The sequence below is a fragment of the Globicephala melas genome, chromosome 3 (assembly GCF_963455315.2).
Source record: "Globicephala melas chromosome 3, mGloMel1.2, whole genome shotgun sequence".
NCBI lineage: Eukaryota > Metazoa > Chordata > Mammalia > Artiodactyla > Delphinidae > Globicephala > Globicephala melas.
The window spans coordinates 39,868,972-39,888,653 of NC_083316.1; the positions used below are offsets into that span (position 1 = coordinate 39,868,972).

Below are 19,682 nucleotides of genomic sequence, written 5' to 3' on the forward strand. Positions count from 1 at the left end.
GTACCTCCCCAGATGGGCCATGATGGCTTAGCTTAGCTTTCCAAAGAGGGCCTTCAGTGACACAGTTACATCCGGGAAACAGGCAAACAACTGTAATGCTAATATCTAGAAATAAATGTTCATGTAAATAGGGGACAGGATGGATTTAAGAGAGTCAATTACTATGCATGATTATTCAAGAATCCTGAAAAATAAATACAAAGAAGATTCTTAAGTGTTCAGTGAACTTGCCAACAACTGCCTGTCAACTGTTTCTTGATTGCTGGAGATATTTTTCTATTTGAAAAGCAAAGGGAATAAACACATATTGCTATGTGTCTACCACACTTTCATTTTTTAAAAGTATTTAATAGCATCAACCAATTTGCAGACCTCTCTAATCTCCTTATACCTCTCTTCCCTGATACTCGCTATTGTTCTTTTCATGTAACACTGGAAGTTCATTTTCACACTGGCACAAGGAAAGCATGATGACACTCAGTTCAATAGGCTATGGTATGAATGAAAAGATAAAAAGATAATCAAGGATCAAACAGTAAAAACACAGAATATATCTCAGAGACCCAGGTTTTCACTCCAGAGTAACACCAATGAGGTATAAGACTTCAGACAGGCCACTCACTCTCCCAGAGCTTTAGTTTCTTCATCAGCCACATCTTTTCAGCTCTAAATTTTCATTTTCAGATCTAAGAGTGTGCTTCCAATTAAGAGAAAAGAAACTCAGAGTCTTTCACATTTAATCAAAAGAAAGTTTATGGCCTTCAGTCTCTTTCAAGAGCATTTCATGTACTACATAGAGATTTGACAACAGTTGATCTACCATGGGCAATTTTTCTTCTTTCATATTAAAGAAACTATTAATATGACTCACCTTATTTAATCCATTACCTGCTAATAGCCTCCTCTAGGATTAGTCCAAAGGTCTAAAATAATAACTAATAATCATCTGCTGATTAAAAAACTATCTCCTTCGAGGACGCTTCTACTTCCTCTAAATTCACTAGCCCATTGTATTTCACATTCCTATTCCCAGGGTTTACTGATCTCTGAGATCGGTCAGAGCATATGGCACAGTTATCCTCTCTGGGAGGAGAGAATCAATTTATTCCAAACAGAAAGGACTTATCAGATCTAGACAGATTTCTAAAACACCTGTAAGATAATTTGGAATCACAGCAGTAATAAAATAACAAACAAATTTCCCTCTCCTGAAAATGATAAATTACTGTATTTCATTGAGCAGACTTCTCTTTATCTGATTTGTTTTAAAAATGATAAATATGTCTCCATAAATCTGAAGGCAACCCAGGAGTCACCATCTACCTAATTGAATCAGAGCTTATATGATTCAAAGAGATAAGAACACATTAAACAAATGAGGATATTTCACATTGCAAAGGTGGATATAAAATTCACCTTTGAAGAATACAAGGTGAAACATAAACACTCAAAACAGATGAAATATCAGAACTGAAGGATAATTAGTGGGAGCTGCCTCCATTTATGAATGGAGGCAGCTTGAAATCTCAATTTTACTTTTGCAAATATTCTGACCAGTTTTATTATGATTTCCTTATACGTTTACTCATTGATTACCCAGCTCCTTGCAGTTTATAATGAAATCTTTTGTCAGTAAATTTTCCTTTCTGTTCATGACCTTAGTGTTTCCATTATCAATGATTAAGTGTTCTGTGGTTTTGATTTTCATCTTTTCAGGAAAAAAATCCTCTTTCCGATACACATTTCTTTTGCAATTCTTGTTGTCAGCATTTAGCTTGCTTCCTGTCTCATTTTGCTCTCCTCTTGGGCTCTGCCTTCTCCCACCTTCTGGCTACACTTAATTGAGACCTCTGCTTCATTTCCTCTTAATTCTTTGTCATTACTTTTGATTTTCTACTTTCTCTTCAATTCTTCTCAAAGTAAGGCTCTCACTCCTTCTCTGACTACTTCTGGGCAAATGTTTGGCTTTGGAACTCTGCTTCAGGGTCATTATTTCGGCCACACGGCAGGAGGATATCTGAAAACTCATGGTGACTTAAAGGAGAAGAGCTTGGTCTCCCTAGACAAGTAAAGAATGAGTTTTCCATTGATTTTTATGAACTACGACACTAATACCATTTAGAATCAGGAATCCTTGACAGTCTCTCATGATAGAAAAATAAAATCTGTCTTTGACATGAGAGTGGTAGGTAATTCATTTCATAACTGGAGACCTTTCAAAACACAAAAAAATTCTTTCTTTTCAGATGGCTTAAGTGAATACTAGATGAAATCAGTGAATCCTTTCCAGTTTATAAACATATGCATATATCTCTTTATTTTACTGTAAGTAAGAGAAAGACAAGAAAAAATAATGGGGTGAAGGAGTGCACGTCTGGACAAACTAAGGCATATGGGATACTGGAAAGGGGAGTTAGCCAGAGAAGGCTTTTGAGATCACAATACTCCCCAGATCAAAATCTCCAAGGGCTTCCTATCATATCTGAAATAAAATACAAACATCTTGTTATCATCTACAAGACCCTACCTTATCGGTCCTTGACAATATCTCCAGCCTTACACTTTAGCACTCTCTCCACCCCCTAACCCAAACCCTGCCCCCAAATGATCCACTGGAGCTTCTTCATAAGCATTCTCTCAGTTTCTGGAGCAAAACAAGCTCATTTCCACCTCAGTATGGTAGCACTTCTTGTTCCTCTTTCTGGAATACTCTACCTCCAAATCTACTCAAGGGCCACTCTCTCACTCCTGCTGGTATATGACCTCCCCAGAGACATCTTCCCCAATTCTTCTGTTAAAAAAAGATCACTTTTCCTTACCGTTTTGCCCTAGACTCTTTTATGCTATATATTTTTTTCTAAAACACTATGGAAAATAGTGCCTAGCACAAAATAATAAAAAAGTATTTGTTAAATAAATGAATGGAACTATTAAGTTTAAGAGTAAAATGAAATAATGTATGAAGAGTACTTAGTACAGTGCCTGGCACATAATAAATGTTCAAAAATTATCTTCTACTATTATAACTTATTATTTCTACCGTTTCCCACCAGATTTATCAAGTTCCTCAGAGCAATGACCATATATTTTTTTTCCCCTTACGACTCTATTCTCAGGACCTAGGACAGTTCCCGGCTCATAAGAAGTGACCACTGAATCTTTTTCTTTGAATGGATGGAAGAAAGAATATTATATGCTGGGCAACACATTCTAACATAGTTACTAATCAAACCAATAGTAATTCTCCCAACTCAATAACCTAAAGTATTAAATTAAGCAAACATTTAAATTTCCTTTGTTCAATTATATTTATTGAGAACCTACTATACACAAAACTTGATGCTAAATGCAGCAGAAGAAGCAAAGATAAACAACAATATATATGGAATCTAAAAAAAAAAATGGTTCTGATGAACCAAGAGGCAGGACAGGAATAAAGATGCAGATGTAGAGAATGGACTTGAGGACACGGGGAGGGATAAGCTGGGACGAAGTGAGAGAGTGGCATGGACATATATACACTACCAGATGTAAAACAGATAGCTAGTGGGGGGCAGCTGCATGGTGCAGGGAGATCAGCTCAGTGCTTTGTGACCACCTAGAGGGGTGGGATAGGGAGGGTGGGAGGGAGACGCAGGAGGGCTATATGTATATGTATACGTATAGCTGATTCACTTTGTTATACAGCAGAAGCTAACACAACATTGTAAAGCAATTATACTCCAATAAAGATGTTAAAAAAAAAATAGATGCAGCCCCCACGAAGCTAAAGATAAGACTAAGAACAACTTACTTGATGTGGAAATGAGGGAGTTCAGTTAGACAATGATGTCACAACTTTAAATTTGTATATCTTGGAAAATTATGTATCAATAATTGAATGGAGAAAGAAAAATGAAGCAAGTGAATATTGAGTTATAATGTAAATAAGGGAGAAATGATTCACAGTCCATAGATCACATTTAATCTCATGGTTTTTTTTTTTTAATCTCAGGGTTTAATGGAGACATATCTACAGTTTTAACAATTTCTTGATGAGTTACTACCACACAGCAAGGAAAATATACTCATGGCATTTTCTCTAAACTATTGTCTCCAAGAGGGTAACACTTTCGTGAAAATCTTCTAAATAATTAAGTTTAAATACAAATTTCCAGATCATAAAAAACTGAGAGATAAAATATTTTCACTAAAAAAGTCTAAAGCTACAATTCACAATGTAAGAGACACAAATATATGAAAAATAATGATGATTTTTAGGGCACCAGGAATGAAATCTTCATACAGATATTATAGCCTACTTAAAGACAGAGAGAAGAATTTTAAAACATTTTGTGTTTTATTTTTAAAAGGTTGCCACATCAGTTTATAGCACAATAATGAATCCTAGCTCTCAAAATGTATGTGCTGAACTCCTGATTTTGAAGCAAGCTACAGCTGCAAAATTATATCAGAAACATGCACAAATTTTCCCTTCAACTACAATAAAAACAAATAATTTTTGTCTTATACTCATCAATCTTTTCTAAATGTGCAAAAGCTTGAGGAAGCCTTTTCACAATAATGATCAACTCTCAAACACAAGAATCATTTTCTCATAAAATCAAGATAAATTAACTTTTTAAACGGCCTTTCTAAAATATGCCTCCCAGCTGATTACTACAATAGTTTCTTTTCAACTAGTTCTCTTTGAATTATCATATTAAATTATGTTCACTTGATAAGTATGATGTAACTTTTAAATGTATTCACTGAACCTAAATTGAAAAGCTTCTTTAATTAGCTTAGAATTGGTATCTTTCTGTAGACGAGCAGCTAACTTGCAGCACTCCACTCCCTATAGTTCTAATTTAGTAAGGATTTAAAGTCATTAATATAAAACAGCTCTTTTTACAAAAAAAAAAAAAGAATTGCATACTTCTGCTTCTACAGAGTTCACTTACTTTATGGATGACTCTTACATCTGATATTATGCTCCTGTAATCAGTTCCACCAAAAATGTATTAGATAAACTAAAAAGAGAGAAAACATCTTATTCTAGTGTGATTAAGTATGTTTATTCTCATGTGATCTAGTATGTTTCACGCTAACTTTAAAGTATACAAAAGTCTTACTCCTTTGTCATGCTGATCGTGATAGTGAAAGAAGCAGAGTGCAGGTTACAGGGCTGCTCAGATGTGCAAGGGCTGCCACGTACTGCTAGTTTCATTCTCACAGAGTATACCACTAGTTAAAGTACTTGAGCTTGAATAAATCATTTCTCTTTTCATTATCTGAACTTCACCAAGACTTCACTGCACTAAAATAAAGAGGAAGATATCTTAATGGGAATAATTCATTTTTATATGTAAATTCAACTTTTTTATTGAAGTATAGTTGATTTACAATGTTGTGTTCATTTCTGCTGTACAGCAAAGCGATTCAATTATACATATATATATATATATATATATACATTCTTTTCATATTCTTTTTCACTACGTTTTATCACAGGATATTGAATATAGTTCCCTGGGCTATACAGTAGGACCTTGTCGTTTATCCATTCTATATAAAATAGTTTGCATCTGATTCACTTTTTTAAAAAAGAAACAAAACTCCTGCAGACTCACTTAAGGAACCAATACTTATATTAATAAAAATTAAAGATTTACAAATATGCCAGCTGGTGAAAATAATTGGCATGTTCCAAATGAGAGAAACACCTTCTAAACTGATACGACTGATATGTGCAAATACAGGCTAGTCCCTCATGGTGGACCATGTCATTAACCTGCAATTCCTCTTTGACAATGGTCCTTCTGGCCTCATAAATGACATAGAACAGAAAGAACTTGAGTATAAATACTGTGCATATTAGCATATATTTTATGACTCATTTGAAGATTTATATTGTCAGAATACTAAAACACTTCATTTAATGTTATGTATTAATAAGATTACTGTATGATCTTATTACTTCTCAAAAATTTTTTTTTACTTGAATGTCACAAAAAATTAAAGAAAATGAATTTACAATGATTCAAATCCCAGAATTCTATCTATGGAAAATATTTCAATAATGAAGTGTAACCAATAGGTTAAGTAAGTATGACACGGACCTGTGATCAAAATGCATCTCTAATTCTCTCTCCAAGCATCACTTTAAACATTTCTACTCTTCCTCTGCCCCTGTATGAAAACTTTTGAAGGTCTGTGAATCTTCCACTCACTCTCAGGTAACAGACAATTCTACAGCCGCAATGGACTGCCAGCAGCCTCAAGGTAAAATTTAGGTTTTTCACTTCTCTGCAATAATGAAAAATCTAATCTCAGTTTAAACCTTCTCTTCTGCTGAGGTCTGAAACCTGAAGTGGGAATAGAATGCTTGCTTGTCTTCTCTCATCTCCCTGCTCGCTGTCTCCCCCTGCCTCTAACTGCTCTTGCATTCTCCCTAGAATGAACAGTAGGAAAGATAAGGATAGAACAGGTCTTGCTGAGTTTGACAAGTTCTTCCCTTCTGGTTCTGAAGATGTTACAGCTGAGTACATTTCATGGGGTGCTCTTGAGTCTCCTTGGAGATTCCTCTCTGCATTTCCTTGGACTAAGATAGACGTTTTCTCAGATCCTGGGCATCCAGGAAATCCAGCCTCTTTCCGCTGAGACTTTCTTGCTTTTTGCAGACTTTATGGAAGAGAATCCAAGTTGATCCCTTTCTGGCTACCTCTGCAGTGTGGTCCACATCTGCATGGGAAATACTCACGCATCGTTTGACACAACAAACTCTTGGACTGTTCTCAACACTACATCACTGACTGTCCTGGCTCTTCCAACAAAGCAGCTAAGTCAACCCTGCCCTTGCTTTTGGGTTTTTCAAGAAGATAGCATCCTCTCTGCCTCCCAATGCTCCCCAGGAGGCCTCTGGAAGCCCTTCTCACTGCACTGGGAGTTAGTGTAACTCCACCCTACCCTTTCCCAAAGATGGGTCAGGAGCCTCACAGTAGCACAACTACTCTCACCAAAAAATCTACTTGTCAGTCTCCCTTTCAATCCTCTGTTTGACCCTCTTTTTAAATTTTTCTGATCTTGTAAAGAGTTTAAGAGTGATGGAACAGTCTCTCTCCTTTCCTGTTGTAAACTCTGCATATTTGGGCCAGCAGGGGTGGGGAGGAGACCTTGTCTCACAATACTTTGGTTTCTTGACATCTGTCACACTGTCACCTCAAATGAAACTGAAGCTAGTCCATATTGTGAGTTACGGTAATAGCTTACTTACTCCATATATGGGCAAATGGAAAAAAATAAGCAAGAAAATAATGAACTCTGATATCTGTATATAAATTGTTTTTACTCCTGAGCTTTTGTGCTATCTTAGCTTTTTAACATGAAATAAGTCTCCATGGTATTAACACCTCTGTACAGTCCATATAACATTGAATCAATTTTTCAGCTCTTTCCTTAGTGATTTGCATTAGAAGGGAAAGGATATCAAGCTTTCTGACATCTAAGCTTTGGGGCTGCCACTGAGGTTATTTTCAATTATGTATCAAGTAACAGCAACAATGCTGTGTTGCCAATTAAATGGCTTTGATTCCCCATTTAGTGTGAATTCAAAGCTCAAATACAGATATAACCAGGCATGATAGAGCTGAAATCCAACAGGGGTCCTGCGAATCATGGGATTTAGTTTAAATAGCTATGTTTTGAACTCTCCCTTCATTCTATTCAGCAATTAGTGACCATTAAAACCAAGAATCAAAATGTGCTAATACCAGGGAGTACAGGAAAATAAATGGAGACGTCACCAACATTTATTACAGCCTGGAATTATTTACTTATTTGATTAATTGTTTATTTCCTGTCTAGATCACCAAAATGTATATGCAAAGAGGGCAGATACCTTGTTTAGAAATGAAAGGCAGATACCTTTCTTATTCATCATGTATTTCCAAGTAATTAGAAGAATAATGTCTAGCACAGAGTAGGCATGTGGTAAATATTTCATTTGATTGAAATGGGTTGAATAATGAATAAATTAATGAAAAATAATTTTTTGAGTGAATACTGCAGTTAATTCTAGAATGGAGATTTAATTTTTTATGTTTTCCAGTTAATGACCAACTCTAAATCATCTAGACACTGATTTCTTTTTTTACTATAACCATAGAACTTTAATTTTTAATTCATTCCCAGAGCTTAAAAAAAATAGATTTTACTGTGAACAAAAGAGGAAAGAGAAATGAAAGGTGATTAAAACAAATACTTCTTTCACATTAGCTGGAAAACAACATCTAGAGAATAATAATGTCAGAGGTCAGGCATGGTAGCTGTATTAGTTTCCTAGGGCTACTGTAACAAAGTACTACAAACCATCTGGCTTAAAACAACAGATTCTTATTGTCTCACACTTCTGGAGACTAGGAATCCAAAATCGAGGCATTGGCAGGGTTTGTGCCCTCTGGAGGCTCTGAATCTGTTCCATGCCTCTCTCCTAGGTTCTGTTGTGTAAGTAGCTCCTGGTGTTACTTGGCTTGAAGCTACTTAACTCTAATCTCTGCCTCCATCTTCATGTGTCTTTCTTTTCTCTGTGTCTCAAATTTTCTTTCCTTTCTCTTATAAGGACATCAATCATTGGATTTGGAGCCCACTCTAAATCCAGGATCATCCTATTCAAGATCCTTAATTTAATAACATCTGCAAAAATCTTATTTCCAAATAAGGTCATAATCATAGTTACCGGAATTTAAGAAGAACATCTCTCTTGGGAAGACACAATTCAATCCTCTACAGTAACTTTCAGGTATTGGCCAATGGAAGCCAATACTAATCCTCTTCAGAACTATAAATCCAGTTAAGTTCACCTTTTTTCCCAGTCTTGGTCTCTGAACCAAGTACTCCGATTTCTCCACATATAGGTTCAGGTGCGTTCCAAATCCCTGACTAATCGAGGCATGATTTGGTCCTTCCTGTGAGACCGAATCCTGCCTGTGAATGCCTGACACACTGGGACAATGACCACTTGCCTTTCCAGCCCCCAAGTGTCAATTCCTGTCCTCCGGGTGCCATATCACTTCCTTTAGCATCCTGCCTAAATCATGACAGAGGTACGCTGAGCTTTGCTCACCTGCAGATTTTTTCCCTGCTCACCATCCCAGCCTGTGGTTCAACACAGAGGACACATTTCCTATGAGGTATGCAAACCCCACCTGCCCTGTGTTGTCAGGAAAACCCATGATGTCTTGTATATTCAACTGCCTTTAAAGCAACACACTGCCCTGATGTTTCTTCTTCATTGAGCTAAGAAGCTGCCTGAAATTCAACATTAAAGTGTTTGAGCCTCAAATGTGTTCTTAGAGAATATGTCTGCCAGAAGAGAGAGAAGAGTGCCGTGAGGAATCAGGGATAACACAAACCTGGGAACTAACTAGTGGGCTCTAGAGGAGGATCTGCCTTTCTTAAATGTTTTCCTACACCTGACCCGCCTTCAGTCCAGCCATTATCACTAGTAATTTTTAATGCCTTTTCCCTCAGTTATCTCAATGTGATGGTGAGCATGGAAGAGGAAGAATGGCAGTTTCCCCAAAGTTCAGTTAGTATTATTTTACTTCATGTATAATATTGCAGGCCCTATAGAAATTTTAGGATGATAAATTGATCTAGCACATGTTCTTTGAGGTTTGTGGAAAAAGAGCCTAACAGATATGAAATTCAGCTGGATGTGGATAGGCACCATGTTCTTCTGGTTAACACGCTGACCTGGGCAGGGGAGATTGGTCACTCTGTTCCGAGTAAGACACTAAACAGTTTTGTGAGTTCAGACTATTGGAAACTTAGCTTCCTTCATCAGTATAAACCAGCACAGAGATTAGATTCCTCTGAACTCTAAAAGGTATAGTTATAATTGTTAGACAGGATTCAACACAACAGAAAGATTCATCACAAAAAGAAAAGAGAATTGAAGTAGAGATTTGCTGACTCTACACAGTAGCAGTCATTAGTTACACTTCCCTATATGTTGACACTTGATGCTGGAATGGCCATTCTGTCACCAAATTGAAACTAGAACCTTGTATTCATTAAAGTGAGAGCTGAGATCTCAAATGCTGGTAGTCTGTCAGATCTTAAAAATTAATAATTTCACATCAAATTCCAGCTGTTTTGAAAAATTAGTAAGTCCCCATTACTGAGCATGCAGTTTCATGAGGCATTAAACCACTGAAGCTGAATGCAGCTGCCCGCATTAGACAGAGCACAGGATTTCTAGTTTGCCACAGTCCTCACCACTCCCTCTTGTTTCCCTGAGGTTGTAGCTGAAAATCAATTGCTATGCCTGTGCTATTTTTCCCACACTAGGCCTGTTTCAGGCAGTTACAATACAAACCTGGCCCCTAGAAATTTGCAAATTTGAAATTTGCAGCTGTGGTGTAACATCCCCAGAGTCCCCCTAAATGAAGGTATGTCCGTATTGGTGGTCAAGCATTTTCTGTGGAAGGATGGATCCTTTAGAACCTAGACTTCTAGAGGGAGGATAGACCTTGATTGTAAGCCTCTGCCCACAGCTCTAGATACTGAATTGTGGACTTCCATTCAGCAAGCACTTGGCCCATGTATGGAGCACTTCCTAGGTGCCAGGAACTGTGTGAATCCAGAATTTCTGTGTCAGAAAATTCCATCCATGAAGACTTTGATAATGCTCTGGAAACAACAATATGGGGCTAGGTAACAACAGGAATTTAGGCTTACCTTCCTCATACAGCTTCCTCTTCAACCTGAGCCTCTCCCCATCTTTTGCTCAAGACTGCCACAAGAGTAGAGGGCCTCTAGAGCACTTTGGAAATACACTTTGTTGCATATACTTACTTTTGTCTCAACTTAAGATTGGATCTCTTCTTCTGTGTTGTAGACGACGAAGCCCACGTCCTTTGGGCAGACTGTGTAACAGGTCACTTAGGATTTTGCAGACTTTGAAAGATCAGGCAGGATTGATTGGTTTGCAATGCAATACCTCAAGCTGACCAAGGATAAAGTTTCACCTATGAAACAAATATCAAATCAATTTTTAGATGTTCCTTAGCTAAATCTTGCTTATAGCAGGCTTTTCATATTCTTTCAGCTCCCTCAGTTGCTTTTGAGATTTTTCCATACCAGGGTAGGAGAGAAGTAAAAACAATTCCAAAATCATGACTCAGAATGAAGCCCAGTTCTGCCCCCACATGAGGGGAGAAAGAAGGGAGGGGGCAATGAAGATGCAACATGTTGGGATAACTGGATACAATATAATCAGTTTTTTAAGAATTTACCAAGTTATTATCCAAGGAATGATGTTCCCCTTCCCTTGTGTGAACATTCCCCTTCCCTTGTGGGATGTTTCCCTTCCCTCGTGTGTCTACCATTAGTAGACACTTAAAATGGTGTACATATTGTATAAGTTATGAAGTTTTTGAGGTGGGAGCGATAGTTAGAACCACAAGACCTTGTTTGCACAGACAAATTATATGGTGAAGTAAGACAGTTGTCTAAATGTACCATTTTAATGATTTGTATAGCTTGTTCAACTGATGGAGAGAATATTAGCTTCATAACCTGATAGAAGCATAGGTCAAAAAACTGAGAGTTTTAAAACAGCTGAAATGATCTCTGGCTTCATCAATATTCCTTTAACCTCTGCTGGGAAAGCTATATGATTCATCACAATCTAGAGAGTTTCCATTAGAATCAGCCTTTGCCTTGAGACCTCAGACTCCTGGAATGTATCTGACTTTCTCTCCTATTTATTCTAAATAAACTTTGCTGATGAGAGAGATTATTAAGAGGACCTCTATTTGCTATTGTAATCAAAATTTCATCTTGGTCTACAAATTCCTAACTCAGCTATCAATTGTTCACAGTAGCCTTCTATTGGTCAAGCTATCATTGTGTTAATCTTAATTACCCCATGTGTCAAACTCCAAATGCAAAATATATATTCAGCCTGGGTCTTATTTAAAAAAAAATAAAAAACAAGCAGTAAACAAATATCAAACTCTAAATCAATGGTGCATGTGCAGAGGTGCTTACGGATGAAGTCTGAAACCTACTTTTAAGAACATCAAAAAAGATAATAAGATGGCCTGATGGATGGCTAGAGGAATGATGGACATATGTGTGATAAAGCAAATATAGCAAAAGATGAACTGCAGAATCTAGGTAGTGAGGATATGCAATGCACAATTCTTTCAACTCTTCTGTATGTTAAAAAATTATCATAATAAAATGTGAAAGGAAAAATTCACTTGAGGTATGATATTAGAATACTGAATAATTGGATAATATGGGCACTGACCAACCAGAACAAATGTTGGCAGGAACAGGCCAGTTATCTGCATTGAATCACCCCTATTATTTGTGCTGAAATCTAGGAATTCTGGGGAATACAAGAGATATAATTTTAAGATACTAGGCCCTGATCTCTGAGAACTGACACTTTTATGGGGGATAAAGGTGTAGACAGTAGCACAGTCACAAATAAAATTCACACAACATGAGTGCATTAGTCAGGATTCTCCAGAGAAACAGAACCAATAGGATATATACAGATATATTTATGAGAGGAGATTTTTTTTACAGGAATTGGCTCACGTGGTTATGGAGACCAGGAAGTCCTACAATCTGTTGTCTGCAAGCTGGAGAGCCAGGAAAGCTAGTGGTGTAATTCAGTCTGAGTTCAAAGGCCTGAGAATTGAGAAGCTGATGGTGTTACGTCTGGTATGAGTCCAAAAGCCAAGAATCAGGAGCACTGATGTCCAAGAGCAGGGAAAGATGGATGCCCCAGTTCAAGCAAAGAGAGCAAATTCACCCTTCCTCCACATGTTTGCTCTAATCAGGCCCTCAGCCAATTGGATGACGCCCACCTGCACTGGTGAGGGTGGATCTTCCTTACTCAGTCTATGGATTCCATTACTAATCTCTTCCTGAGACATCCTCACAGACTCACCCAGAAATATTTTATCCACTATCTGGGCATCTCGTAAACCAGTCCGGTTGACACATCCATCATCATGAGAAAACGAAATTCTTTTGTTTTTAATTAATTTGTCTTTCCTCCTGAGCCCCTAAAATCGGTAGCAGGATAGAAACAACTTTCATCAGGTTTTTAACTTTATTGTCATCTGATTATCTTAATGCTTCCTTTATGATGGTAAAGCTCTTTCTTAGAAAAATAATAAGTTTTGTCCTAGACTTCTTGGTCTTCTGTCCATATCTCTGGCTCCTCTACAAAATTATGTTTGAATGTATGTGCCAGTGGAAGGGAGGTGTGTGTCTCCCACCACCTCACAGTGGAGAGAATGAGCCAGTCTCTCTCCGGGCACTGCATCTCTGGCCCTCTGGTCTCCAAGGCAATGCTGTTATTTTAGTGCTGCCTGCTTTATTTGCATTTACAACTGAATCCAACAACTGTGACAGCTTAGAAAATCTGCTCTACTTAGGGCTCCAAAGAGTTCCCTGTGCCAGTAGACCCCACACTGGCTTTCAGCTTCCCCTCAAACCCTGCGGTGGAGCCTGCAGTGACTACGTGGATTCACCTATGCACAGTGGAACCAACTGCTGCCCAGGAAAGTTCAACTTCAAGGCCTCCTGTCGCCTAAGCAAGTGACACTGCCAAGTTGCCTTTACCAAGAGATGATGCACTGGCACCCAGGTAGGTAGAACATCCTGTGCAGAGACCTCCTTCGGGAGGCCCACCCTTTTCCAGCACATGTCCCCTTCTGCCATCTGCAGCCTCTGAGGATCTGAAAGAGTGAGGAGACCAGGTATTGGAGCCACATGCTTTATTACCTCCCTCAAGCTTTTTTTTTCTCCTGGCAATGAGGGTGTATTAGTTTCCTATCACTGCTGTAACAAATTACCACAAACATAGTGGCTTTAAACAACATCCATTAATCATTTCATAGTTCTATAGATCAGAAGTCTGGGCACAGTGTGGCTTAGTGAAGACTTCCACTTAGAGTGGACTAAATACAGGCATCATCATACTGTGTTCTGTTCTGGAGGCTCTAGGGAAAAACCACCTTCCAAGCTCTTTCAGGTCATCGGTTAAATGCAGTTCCTGCTGTTGTAGGACTGAGGTCCTGGCTGGCTGTCAGCAGGGATGGTCCTTTGCTTCCACAGGCTGCCTGCATTCCTTCTCACAGGTTCCACGTGACTTCCCTCCAGCAACAGCAGAGGGAGAGTTGCTCTCACACTTCAGGTCTCTCCCCTTCTGCTGCATCTCTCTGCCTTCCTCTTCTGCTTCTAGCTAGGGAAAAGTTCTCTGCTTTTACAGGCTCGTGTGATGAAACTGAACCACCTGATAATCCTGGATAATCTCCCGATTTAAGATCTATAACATATTCACATTTCCAGGGATTAGTGGTTGGACATCTTTGGCAGGGGGAGGGTATTCTGCCTACTATGGTGAGGGGTTATTAACGATTTCCTCTTCCTGGATGAAACTCTGTTAGGTAAAACACTTTGATCTAATTACCTAGCCTATTATTGATATATTATATGAAAGCCAAAAAAAGATATTGGTACAACAGTTTTGACCTATTGCACATATAAGAAAAATGAGGCTCACAGAATTTAATTGTCTTGCTCTCACAATCTGAAGATTCAGTGTCTGCCTGTGATGAGTCACATAAACAATATTCAGACCATTGTTTTTCCACATTCTCCCTCTTTTGGTATGTGGAGTCATTTTTTCAGTTCTGATGACATCCTGAAGACAGCCCCTAGGAACTAATGATGTCTATTTTTAACACCATGGTACAAGATCAATCCAGTTAAGTAATATGGGCCTCTGGCAGGCACTGGCTTCTTAGGTTCCCACTTTACCTATGGTGCTGAAGTACTTGGGGACCTGGAAGATCTCTATCTATGATGAACATAAACATCAAAAAGTAAAGAGAAGAAAAAGAAGTCGTTTTAGCCAAGGCAGGAAAGTTTGTCACAAATCCAACTGTTTTCTTCCTGAGCTTCCTCTTATTTTAATAGAGAGGCATGCTATCCACAAGAGGCTGAATTCTAGAGCGTGAGTCCTGGTTTACATAATTTATCTCCTAACCTCTTTTATAATTTTAGAGGAGTCAGGCAATATACAGAAAAATGTGACCAATTTAGACAATATGGCAAAACATGCCATTTGGTCTCATTTATCATAATAGGAATTTAAAAGGATACTCACGAGCCACTTAGAACCCATGAGTTAGCTAAGCAGAACAAGTGGCTTTGAATAAGACCTACCCTTAAATCATTTAGTGCCTTGCTGCACCATAAAAAGCAAATACTGAAAAAAAGAAAAACCTCTGAGAGTCATAACAATCACTTCTCAGAAAAACAATTTCACCCCTGCTTAAAGGGCTTGCAACGTCCAGAGGACCACCTTTATTCTAAGTTCCAATCCCTCTGCGATAGAAGGTGCATTTCTCCCCTGGCTCTATGACAGGGGAATGGAACCTGCTTGGCCACCTTCATCCTCCCGTGTAACAGTCTCCAGCTAGTGTGTTAACTAACTCTGGACACTCTGTCCAGCAGAAGAAAGAAGATGTCCACAGTCAATTTTGAGGCAAGAACACTGAACACAGAGCAAGAGCAAAAGGAGAGGGTCAGGTTTGTGCAGTGGGCGGGTCTGCATATTCGGACGCGTTCAAGCCCGATCTAGCCTTCTGCCCACGGGCTTCAAGCCCCTTTCATGGAAGAATACAGTGGAAAGGGAGTCACATCCCCCAACACGCCCCTCACAGTAGACAATGGAACTACAGACTGGGATCTCTTAATGGTTTATGAATCATTGTTCTTCTGTGAACAAAGGAGACTGAGACCTATAGTGAAGAGACTGTCCTGAACACCAAACGCAGCCGGCAGAACCTCTCCTAAGAGGCAGAGACTCTACTAATGGAATCTCTCAAAACCACTAAAGACACTGCCAGCATCCTACTTCAGGATCCCTGTGCTCACATTATGAACCAAGGGTACAGAAGGTATCAGTGGTACATGTGATTTCCACTGCACCACATCATCACAGCTACCATAACATCATTTTTACTGACCACTGATACAGCTCTTGTCACTATACATCAAAATTATTCATTTAAATAATAATTATAATAAGTTAAACTTTATATATGTTATCTCAGTTGATCCACACAGTAACCTGAAGAAGTAGACACCATGATTGTCCTATGTGATAGGTGAGGAAACTGAGCAGTGGTGAGGTTAAGTCATTTGCCTCAGATCACACAGCATCTGCTAATCCGGATCCACCTCCGGATCCAGCCCTTGAATTCTGTGCTAATAATACCTGCAGTGGCCTGCTTTTCCTGCCAGGCAGCAAGCTCACTGAGGGCATAGGCTGCTTACTACACATCTCTGCATCCCCCATGACTGACATATAATAGCTGCTTCGAAAATGATAAATAAATGTCACATGAATAGTCCCACGTCTTGTCCAACACAGTTCACTGATCCTTCTGGCTAAAACATACTTTCTTTAAGGTCATGAACAAAGACTCATTCATAGGAAGAATAGACTGAGGAGATGGTAAGCGGAGTCTGGTCAAGTGGCCAATAACATTCCTTGAATTGGCTATATTACTGGCTACTTGCCCTTATAAGCTATTGGAGGTCAGGGTGACAAACTCATTTGGCGAAGTTTCCTTGACTCAGTATTATTTTATTATATATAACATACGAGTTATTAATCAATCTGTAATTTACTTACATTTATACTGAATCAGGTAAGACCTACATAATCATTGTCTAACAAGTATTACTGTTTTCTTCATTACTCAATTGGGAGATGAAGTTGGGGGGAAAAAAATTCAAATATAGAAGTACACACAGGAAAAGATCAAATCCTCTACATTCTCTATGCTTTCCTCCCAGAGGTAATGACTATAAACAACTGACTATGTATCTTGCTTTGCATTTGTATACAACTTTTCTCCCAAATAAATGAGATTACATAAACTGTTGCACTGAAACTAGATTAAGTTCTGTAACAACGTAAGAAAGAGGATGGAAGTATAACCCTGTGTCTCAGCAAAGACTGCTTATAGAGTAGGTGGAGCTCACACTCCCACCCTCCACTCCCACCTGTTCTGAGGGATTCCCCACTTCTCATAGACTTGGGGGATCTCCAAGCTTTGTGAGCCTTTGTAAGTCTCTATTAGGAAATTAGGAGCAGATTCGTTTGCTAATAAGCTCAAAATCTGGTGCATCCTTCATACTGATCAGTTATTGCTTAAGTAGTGAAAGTGACAGTAATTTTAATTGAGTGAGTCCACACTTTCCATTTTCAGACCAAGCCTTAAAGACGGGTGTTGCTTGGGATTGCTTGTTGATTTTTATTCAAAATAAATCTTGGACATCTTTCTATTCTTCTTAAAAATTGAGTAATATTCTCAAGTATGACTGTTCCATACTATAATTAGTATTTCCCTTTTGATGAAGGAGATTTAGGCTCTTCCAAGATTTTTCCTATTAGAAACAGTACTGTGATACATTTCTTATAAAAGTAGTAGGACTTACTGTAGAAAAAACGTTCAAAATGTGTATTAAAATACCTTAAAAAGGTAACTGTTATGTATGGACGGCGTGGTTGCATCCCCCCCAAATTCGTATGTTGAAACACCTCAAATGAGATGGTGTGTTAGTAGATGGAGCCTTTGGAGATAATTAGATTTAGATGAGGTTGGAAGGGTGAAGCCCCCACAAGGAATTAGTGTCCTTATTAGAAGAGAAAGATTAGAGCTCTCACGCATTCTCTGCCATGTGAGAATACAGCAAGAAGGCATTGTCTGCAAACCAGGAAGAGTGATTTTACCGGGAACAGAATGGACTGGCACCTGGATCTTTGCCTTCCCAGTCTCTAGAACTGTGAGAAATAAATTTCTGTTGTTTAAGTCACCTAGTCAATGGTATTTTTGTTTTAGCAACCTGAAATAAGACAAAAATCCCATCTGAAAAATATAATTGCTGAAACTATCTTAGAATATTTACTTATTTTGAATCATTTTCCCAAGTATATAAAATATTAGTTTATATGTTTGGCTAATGCTGTATATTTGATTGTGTATTGTGCTTTGTATTACACTTAACATTCTATCATAACATTATTTATTGTTAGATTTGATTTTTAAAGGTTGATTTTAAGACATGATTTTTAAAGGTTGCCCACTGCATCACATGTATGTAACAAAATTTATCTACCCTTTCTTCTATTTTGGCCATTTACACTGTTTCCAATTTTCAGTTATAAACAATGGTCAAATGAATATTGTAGTAAGTCAACCTGTAAGGTAGGTAATGTTTTAATGAACATTTTATAGATAGAGACCATGAGCCACAGGAAGGCTAAGAAGCTTGCTAAATAGAACAAGTATATGGAATAGAGAAAAAGAGGAAAGAATGATAACTGTTATTTCACACTATTTACCCTCTCTGCCTCAATTATTTTACTATCTCACAACAGGATTATTAGGATCAAATGAAAAAATGTTGAAATTACTTTGAAAGAGAATATTATCATGGAGCACTTATGATATCCAGATGTAATAGGGAATAACAAATCTGACTCCATATTAGATCTGCTTCTTTTACCTTAACCTTTGTTTTCTTTCATTACAAGTTAATTGTAATGTTGCTTTCGTTACAAGTTAATCACTAAAGGGATGTTGTCTATAGCTTAAAGTACACGTAAGCCTGTCTCCAACCCCCATGCCTGAACGTAAAACTAATATACCTTTGTTCAGCTCACAGGCAGCATCCTGACCCAGCCCACCTGTGAAGGGCTGCAGGAAAGGAGAAATTAACATATCCCCTCCTGGAGGCAGGCCAAAACCAGGAGATATTTGCAACAACTTATGGCCTTTTTACTTTACCTCCTCACCTTCCCCTTTCTTTGTTCTATAAAAGAAACTAGCATTCAGACCTCAGGAAGATGGTTCTCTAGGACATTAGTCCACCATCTTCTTGGACTCCCAGCTTTTCAAATAAAGTCGTTATTCTTTGCTCCAACACCTCATCTCCTGATTTATTGGTCTGTCATGTGGCAAGCAGGATGAGCTTGGACTCAGTAACACAGATATTAAGTTAAAAATGAAGGCGAAGCTCTACTCGGGGAAAAGAGTCAAATATAATGTAATGTAAATATTGTAAATATGTACATTATGTAAATATTACTTGTAATGTAAATGTAAATATTACATTTACAATAATGTAAATATTACTTAATGTAAATATAATGTAAATATTACTTAATGTAAATAATGTAAATATTACTTAATAATGTAAATAATGTAAATATTACTTAATAGCTACATAAACAAATTTGCATTGGATAGTTAGAAAATTGTGTGAAAATAAACAAATTTGCATTGGATAGTTAGAAAATTGCCTGTTCTTATTCTTATTTTATACTTCCTTGGTAATTCCTTTTTATATGTGAGTTGATTCCCTAGGGGGAAAAATTGTGTGCTAGAGCTCTTATCTGATTTATTAACAGTTTACTTTTCAAAGTGGAATTCATATTTGTATAATTGTGAATGACCTTTATGATTTTTAAATCTTTTTGCATCATTCATGAAAGATAAGTCTACGGCCGCATATGGTTTTGGTGGCTTAGGTTCAATAAGCTGTTGAACCTCATGAAACTGTTTCTTGTAAATAAAAAATATATCATGGAA

The 19,682-nt window shown here is 37.8% G+C and overlaps 1 long non-coding RNA gene across 3 annotated transcripts in view; it reads right to left on the minus strand.

Annotated features, from left to right (window-relative positions):
• LOC115866469 (uncharacterized) overlaps nt 1–19,682 on the minus strand; it is a 1,106,684-nt gene that overhangs the window by 953,102 nt on the left and 133,900 nt on the right. The window contains exon 3 of one of the 3 annotated variants that reach the window (XR_004044665.2): nt 10,846–11,012. The exons of the other annotated variants lie outside the window; for them this stretch is intronic. This is a non-coding gene — a long non-coding RNA (uncharacterized lncRNA). Of the gene's footprint in view, nt 1–10,845; nt 11,013–19,682 lie in introns of those variants that run through there. 3 annotated transcript variants of the gene reach the window in all.